The sequence below is a fragment of the Bubalus bubalis genome, chromosome 3, assembly GCF_019923935.1.
Source record: "Bubalus bubalis isolate 160015118507 breed Murrah chromosome 3, NDDB_SH_1, whole genome shotgun sequence".
Taxonomy (NCBI): domain Eukaryota; kingdom Metazoa; phylum Chordata; class Mammalia; order Artiodactyla; family Bovidae; genus Bubalus; species Bubalus bubalis.
The window spans coordinates 171514206-171522632 of NC_059159.1; the positions used below are offsets into that span (position 1 = coordinate 171514206).

The 8427-nt window shown below is 51.0% G+C and overlaps 1 long non-coding RNA gene across 1 annotated transcript; it reads right to left on the reverse strand.

Moving 5' to 3' along the window:
* Positions 1 to 3586: 3586 nt before the first annotated feature.
* Positions 3587 to 5947, reverse strand: LOC123332447. The gene is made up of 3 exons (XR_006549238.1): positions 5812 to 5947; positions 4042 to 4178; positions 3587 to 3957 (listed from the first exon to the last, which is right to left on the reverse strand). It is a non-coding gene; the product is annotated as an uncharacterized LOC123332447 (long non-coding RNA).
* Positions 5948 to 8427: the final 2480 nt, after the last annotated feature.

Genomic DNA, 8427 nt, shown 5'->3' on the forward strand with positions numbered 1-8427 from the left:
GTGATTCTATTATATGAAATCTCTAGAACAAGCAGACTTACAGAGACAGAAAGCAAACTAGAGGCAGGCAGGAGATGGGGGTGGGGAGATACTGCTTAACGGCACACTGGCCGCACGACATTGTGCATGCAATTAACGCCATTGAATTGATTTAACATGATTTAAAGGGCAACTTTTATGGTATACATACTGCACCACAATTTTTTTTAAAGTAGAGAACAGAGAGGAAGAAAATGAAAGAGACCCATATAGACATCTGTGAGACTGAACTGACTGGGAAATGTTTGGGGGGGGCTCTTGATTGATTTCATTGTTCAACCGCCTGCGCATTTGCAATATGTTCGTGGTACATAAATAACACTAGTGATTAGAGAGTATCCATTTCTGTCTCATTAAAGCATTAAGACTTTCTTTTCCAACTCTCCAAAATAAAATAAAATAATGTTTGCAGTTCCAGTAAAGAAAAGTTAGGAGAGGATTTTAAACAAAGCCTTCATGCCTGTGTTTGTGCACCCTCTGCCTCTGACTGTCATCTGTATGAGGCCTTCAGAGGGTCTGTGATACTGACAGGGTATATTCCACATCTGACCTTAAACCCAAGGGCAAGCTGTCCCCATTCTCTGCTCCCCTGGAATGTAGCTTTTGTGAAACTATGCAGTATGGGGAGTGTTTAGTACAAGAAGAATTGAAATTAAAATGAAAGGAGCCAGTGCGGGTGGTCTCTTTTCCCTCCCAGAATACAGACCTTTTTGGACTGTTTGGATCAGAACTTTACTCTTGGTCCTGAATTCAGAGTGCAATGAAATGAAACAAGAAACAAGGAAATGTTTGTCAGCCTCTGGGTAGCCGAGTGGTGAGAAAGTTTAAATTTAGAGGACATGACACAATAGTTAAAAATACACTGAAGGGTAGCAACACTTGGAACAATGAGGTAAAGTAGGTCAGAGCTGTACACAGTGGCCGAAGGATGCTGCTTCTGGGTCTGGCAAACAGCGAGCCAGGGTTGGGTATTGGGACAGTTGGTATTTTTCATTGCTTAGTATACAGAATTATAATGTTGCAGAGTATCTATATTCATCCATAATAGTAGCACAGCATTAAAAAGGAGGAAGGGAAGGATGGAAGGAGGAAGGAACTAAATGAAGAAAATCACAAATTAGTTCCTTTCAACAAGGAGATAAAAAATGCAAAAGGACACTTGGGAAAAGTGAAATAATATTAAATGTAAAGTACTGATTCGAGGGAATCTATGGTTTAGGAGGATGGATAAGGGTCAGGGTAGCTAGGAAAAAGCCAAAACAGTAGTTGGTAAATTCAGAGGAAACTGCAGACTACTTAGACCTTGTTGCAGTAGAGGGATGCAACCAGGGGAGAAACAGGCAGAGCTGGGGGGTAGTTACATTTTATTTTTTTAATCGGAAGAGGGAAGGCCACTTGGGAAAGACAAAAGTCTTCATCAAAGCCACCCACTAATACTTCACTGCCTGGTGCCCTGAAAATAGAAAACCCACTTTATACTAATGACGTTATATAACAGAACATTTAGAAATGAAGAAACAGTACATGTGGGGTACGTTCGTTTCCTTTCACCTCTTTAACAAAGTACCATGAATTTGTGTGTGTGTGCGTGCTCAGTTGTGTCCAGCTCTGTGTGACCCCATGGACTGTAGCCCACCAGACTTCTGTCCATGGAATTTTCCAGGTAAGCATACTGGAGTGGGTTGCCATTTCCTTCTCCAGTAGAATCTTCCCACCCCAGGGACTGAAACTGCATCTCCTGAATTTCCTGTATTGACAGGTAGATTCTTTACCACTCGGGCTTCCCTGGTGGCTCAGCTGGTGAAGAATCTGCCTGCAACACGGGAGACTTGGGTTCAATCCCTGGATTGGGACGATCCCCTGGAGAAGGGAACCGCTACCCACTCCAGTATTCTGGCCTGCAGAATTCCATGGACTGTGTAGTCCATGGGCTCGCAGAGTTGGACATGACTGAGTGACGGTCACTTTCTTTATCACTGAGTCACCTGGAAAGCACACAAACGTCTTTACTGTCCTGCAGTTCTGGAGGTCAAATGTCTGAAATGGCCTTTCACCGGGCTAAAACCAAAGTGTTTGCAGGACAGCATTTCTTCCAGAGGCTGTGGGAGAGCATCTGTGTCCTTGCCTTTTCCAGCTCTAGAAGCCACCTGTGTCCTTCGGCTCGTGGCCCCCTCCTCCATCTGCAGAGCATCTCTACACCTCTCTCCTCCTCTGACTTCCCGTGTGCCTCCTCCACTGTTTAGGACCCAGTGATCCTACTGGGGCCCCCTGAATAGCCCTCCTCTTTGAAGGTCATCTGAGTAGCAAAGCTAATTCCATCTGCAATCTTAATTCCTCCCTGCCATGTAACACAACATATTCAGCTTGTGGAATGAGGACATGGACTTTTGGGGAAAGCATTTATTCTGGTTCCCACAGGGGAACCATACATGGCGTAATTAGCGCTGCTGAGGCTGCTGCTGCTGCTAAGTCACTTCAGTCGTGTCCAACTGTGTGTGTGTCCAAAAGTGGAAGGAGGCACACGGGAAGTCAGAGTAGGAGAGAGGTGTAAAGATGCTCAGTGTCTGTTTTCAATGGATTCAATTTTCAGCAGACCCTGCCATTTCATTTATTCATTTAGACACAGAAGCATAGGTGTTTGTAGATCAGAAAGACTCAGGAGCTGTGGAAGCTAATAGGAAGGACGACTAATCCTGCCTTGTTGGTTTTATGTTTTTAAAAAGGGGCCTCTACGCTGAGTCACGGAGAAGGCAATGGCACCCCACTCCAGTACTTTTGCCTGGAAAATCCCACGGATGGAGGAGCCTGGTGGGCTGCAGTCCATGGGGTCGCTAAGAGTCGGACACGACTGAGCGACTTCGCTTTCACTTTTCACTTTCATGCACTGGAGAAGGAAATGGCAACCCACTCCAGTGTTCTTGCCTAGAGAATCCCAGGGACGGGGAGCCTGGTGGCTGCTGTCTATGGGGTCACACAGAGTCGGACACGACTGAAGTGACTTAGCATAGCATAGCACGCTTGAGTCATGAGAATTAGCTAGACACACACCAGTGCAGAGGTCGGTGACTGCATCTCTGCTCCACGTTACCTTCCTCCAGATCCCAGACTGGCGGGACCGCCTCTGTCTGTCTATGACGTTGCCACTCATAACGGCAGAGACACAGGAGATGATCGTGGCAAACTGTATGTGGGTCCTGAAGTTTCTGGCTTAGGGTCACACGCATCACGTATCCTCCACTTATTGGCAGCGGAAGTCACGTGGCCCATGCTGATGCAAATGAAGGGTGAACGGGGCGGGGCCACACATACAAGCGAGTCAGGATGTGTATGGTCGGCCGTACAAAGCGCAACAGGATTCGGCGACAAGCTCAAGCCTGCGTTTCCCACAACCACGTAATCCAGGCGAGATGTGATCTTCCTTTCCCAGGGGCACGCAGTCACCAAAGGAAGCAGAAACTTGAGTCCATGACACGGCATCTGCCTGGCTGGACGAGCAGCAACCCACCAAAGGTTTCCTCATAATAAACGAACAATAAACACTTCACCGAAATCTTTAAACGGATAGAGGAGTTTAATTATGAGAATTTAATTTTCAGAAGCAAAAGCTGCTTTCATACAATTACAGCGAGGCAACTTTTAATTAACTTTGGAAACTTTCTTTTGCTTGGAAAATCTAATTAAAAATACTTAGGGACTATTAACATAACACAAGATTCAGGGAAGGGGCAGAAATAATATTGGGAAGGTGTGGAAAAGAGACCCAGGACAAGTGTCATGGGGGAGTTAGGGTCACCTAAGTTTCCCCAAGCACTCCTGTCCCTCTGGGGCTCTGGGGACACAGAGGAGTGTGTGTGCTCTTTCACGTCTGGCTTGCTGCAACCCCATGGCCCACCAGGTTCTTCTGTCCATAGTATTATCCTGGCAAGAATAGTAGAGTGAGTTGTTACTTCCTCCTCCAGGGGATCTTCTTGACCCAGGGATCAAACCCTCGCAATTCCTTACCATTAGCACCACCTGGGAAGCCCCCCAGGAAACAGAGTAGAGATTTTGCCAATAGTTGCAGCTTTGCAGGATTCCTCTAAGCAGTGGAGTCTGGTAAGAGTTCTGCCTTTTCCTTCTTCTTTGGGATTCCCTCGTCTCTGATTTTAGGTAATTCAGAGGAGGGGTGAGTGGTTAGATTTGAGGTTCAGAAGAAATTTCAGAAAGTGACGTGATTCCGTAAAACATCAGGCTCCCCTGGGAGGGGACAGCAGAGTGGGTGTCTGTTAGCTTTGCAACTTATCTGCCCCTCGTGCATGCTCAGAGTATGCGAGTGTGCTCTCAACCACCACAAGTCTCTGGGTGTTGGTCGGCATCACCAAGGAGTCTATTAGACGTAATACAGATTCTCAGGCCCCCTCTCTTGGATGTACCCAATCGGAACGGGCATTTGAACACCAGGCCCAGGTGATTCGTATGTACATTCAAGTCTGAGAAGCTCAAGAACTTGGCTGGGTGAGCCCCCAGTGTGATCTGCCCCCAACCTGTTTCAAAACTCCTTGGGCAGTCTGTTTATAGAGAGTGAACCCCCAGACCCTCTCCCAAACCAAGCGAAACAGAATCCTTGGAGGTAAGGCTTAAGGACCCACAGTTCAAAGAAGCCCCCCAAGACTCTGTGGAGCACAGGCAGAAGGAAGAATCCGAGCTTGAAATGGGGAAACCTGACCTCCACCTACTGCAGGACTTTAGGCAAATCTGAGCCCCTCTCTGGTCTGTTTCTCAACTTTCTCAACAACCAAGCAGAAAGTTGAATGATGTACCAGATTATTGGAGATCTGGGTCATTGCTGAGACTCCCTAGGGCTCTGAAGTCTGTCAGAACAGCCCTCTGGGTGGACCCCACCTTCCCAGTGAAAGCAGAGACAGAGGGGTCTCTGCCAACCCACTGGGGACCTCCAGGAGGCAAGGGCGGAATCCTCTCCCTGCTACAGAAATGTGGCTTTCTCAGGAAGTTCCTTCTGCAACTCTAAGATCCACACAGAAAACAAACACACACTTCATTCTCAAGTGGCTCTGCCTCCCCCAGCCCACCGGGCCTGCCGCCTGCCCACCAGGGGTTCCAAATATAACTAGCTGACCCAGATTTCTGAACCTAAGCGCCTCCGTCAGGGTGTGTGCAGGCGGCGGGGGCAGAGCCGGCGGGAGAAACTTTAATGCTACACTGACCCCCTGTGGAAGTCAGAGGCGGCGGCCACGCCTCCCACCTCGCGCGCCCCTCTCCCCGCAAACCCGCACCTCCGGCCCCCGCCCCGTGCTCCCAGCCAGGCCCTCCGACAGCAGCCCGGATGCTCTCAGGGAGGGCCGTTCAGCAGCGGCCACCTCTGAAGCAGAGACCACGGGGCAAATCGGACCGTATCCCAGGGAACCCCGCCAAGGTCGGACAGAGGGCAAAGGGAGGGGGCGTGCAGGCCGCTCCAGCCTCTGTCGCTGGAGCTGGGATGTGGCTCCAGACTTCTCAGTAGGCTCCCAGCTCCGGAGCGAAGCCTCTTTCCTGCTCCGAACTCTTCCCCAGGGCCTTGTAGCACCCCAGGACGCAGTTCAGTCCTTAGCCTGACTTGCAAGGCTCCCTAGGATCCAGTGCTGGCCTGCCTCTCCAGCCTCCTCACCCGGGCTCGGCGAGGTCAGGAGCATAGAAGCATGCCTACATCCCACAGTTTGCCTGCCGAAACCTTGGTCCAGGCTGCCGCTCCTCCCGAAGGCCTCCCCCAGCCTCCCCAGCGTGTCCAAACCTCACCCAGACAGGAGCCCAGAAGCTCTTCCTCCTCTCCAGCCTTCCCTGATCATGCCAGCTCCTGCAGGAGAAGGAGGCCAGAGACCTGGGTTTGCACCTGCTCCTGCCTCTTCCCCTCCCTGAGCCTCGGTTTTCTCAGCTGTGCTGTGCTTAGTTGCTCAGTTGTGTCTGACCCTTTGTGACACGCCAGGCTCCTCTGCCCATGGGATTCTCCAGGCAAGAATACTGGAATAGGTTACCATGCCCTCCTCCAGGGGACCTTTCCAACCCAGGGATTGAACTCAGGTCTCCCGCATTGCAGGTGGATTCTTTACCATCTGGAGGTACTCACTCCGGCCTTCTGTAACTCCTAGAATAGGTGCGCGCCTGTGTGTGCTCATTTGCTTCAGTCGTATCCGACTCTTTTGCGACCCTATGGACTGTAGCCCACCAGGCTCCTCCGTTCACGGGATTCTCCAGGCAAGAATACTGGAGTGGGCTGCCTTGCCCTCCTCCAGGTGTTCTTCCCGACCCAGGGATTGAACCAACGTCCCTTATGTCTCCTGCATTGGCAGGCGGGTTCTTTACCACTAGCGCCACCTAGGAAACCCACCTATGATAGGCACTGAGATATAATGAGATAGAGAGCTTTGGGACATGTTAAGAAGGTACCAGGTTGCCTCGGTTATGGTGGTTTGTGCCATGCTCTGTCCTGCATCGCACGGAGGTTTTGTCTCACACCTTGGCCCCGGTGAAGGAGAGTGGCCATCAGAAACAGAGAGGCAGAGTTGAGCCTGGAATCCTGATGCCCAACTCTGTGCTGGCCACCAGAGACACCCAGATGCTCTAAAAAGCTTTTGGCTAGTGAAGGAGACAAAGCCATGAGGATGGCAGTTCAGATGGATGAGGACTGGGTGGAGAGTGGGGCCCTTGAGCCAGTTTGGGAAGTCAGAGAAGGCTTCCTGGAAGAGGTGACATCTGAACGGAGAAACGGAGGACCAGTGTGAATAGGCCAGAAGGGCCATGACAGTTGGCAGGAAAGCTCCACTGATATAGGAAATGACCTCAGGGTGGGAGGGACCTTAAGAGTCCATGTGGCTGGGCTGAGATGGCGAAAGGCAAGAAGGCAGAGGAGCCAAATCACACACAAGACTCCACAGGTGAGAGCAGTCAGAGCCTCAGGCAAGTTTTAAACAGAAAGTCATGTGGTCAGATTACTCTGAGAAAAAGTCCTCTGCCTCAGGGTCAATGGCCACGGTACCAGGGGGCACCCCTTGATGTGACAGGCAACTTGGGTGGGGGGCAGTAAAAGAGTCAGATACAGCTGAGCGACTAGGCGCGCACACACACAATGGACATCCCAGAGGCAGCTTCCTGGCTTCATCCACCTCCTGAGCCCTTGAAACTTCACTCCTGAGAGTTTGCCTTCTATTTGCAAATTTCTGAGACGTGTGTGTGTGTGTGTGTGTGTGTTATGCCTGCCTTCATGAGTCTGTACATGGCTATGTTGGAGAATACTGTGTGTGTTTGTCTTTCAATGTTTTGGGGCTCTTCTGTGTATCCCTTTATGGTACACTCTACTTGACATTCAAACGTGGGGTTACATTGGTCCACCTGGGGCGGCCATGTCAGGATCCACGCCAGCAGCAGGAAGTGCGCAGGCGAGAGTCCACTGTGGGTTCATTATCTCTCCCGCAGGCACCCAGGCAAACTTATTAAAATGCTTATCTGACCCCAGCATCCTCTGCTCGCCTTCATTTCTGGGAAGGCCCACCCGTCTCTCCATGTGCGGCCTGGGAGCAGGGCCCCGCGGCTGGTTCAGGGCCTGCAGTCGGCTCGCCTCTCACTAGCTGGTGACCTTAGGCACGCGGGTTAACCACTCAGTACTCAGTGTACTCAGCTATCAAATGGGTTGATGGTCAAGCCCATGACACAGGTTATCAGCCCACGTGCACAGCACATCTGCTCTATTCCAAGCCCGAACATGTCAGGATTTTACTCATTCATGGAGTCCATCAGCATGGCTTGGCCTCTGCCTGCCAAAGCCTACTCTTTCTCCAGCCATTCATCAAGCATTCAACTACCCCGTGAGGCCAACACTCTGTGAGTCATGAACAAGCTGAGGGTCACTCCCCTCTGAACTCCAGGTGTGAAGAGATGCCGAAAGGGAGCAGGGAATGCTTGTGCCATGAAGGCGGAAAGTGTGGGGGTGCTGTGGGTAGTCGGAGGATCAGGGAAGCCTTCCTGTAGGAGGTGTTATCTAAGCCATAACCCAAAAGGTAAGGAGGCATCCGCTGGGTGAAGGGAGGAAGGAGAAAGGGCCAAGCAGAGGGCACAGGTGATAAAGGGAGAAGCTTAGCTGAGGAAACTGATGGAGGATGGACCCGGGGTGGGGGGATGGGGTGCTGAGGAGAGAGGGCACTGGGAAGGCTGGCCAGACTCCGGGCACAGACGCCCTGCTGATGCTGGTGGGTTTCTGTGAAGGAGATGGGAACTGGCACCCTCAGAGGGGCAGAAAAGTCCAGTCGATACACAGAGGAGGATGAATGGGAGGGGACTAAACCAGACTCGGGAAGACAGAGTGTTTCCTGTGGGCCAGGCACGGTCCTCAGCTCCTTACCTGACTGTTACATTTCCTTC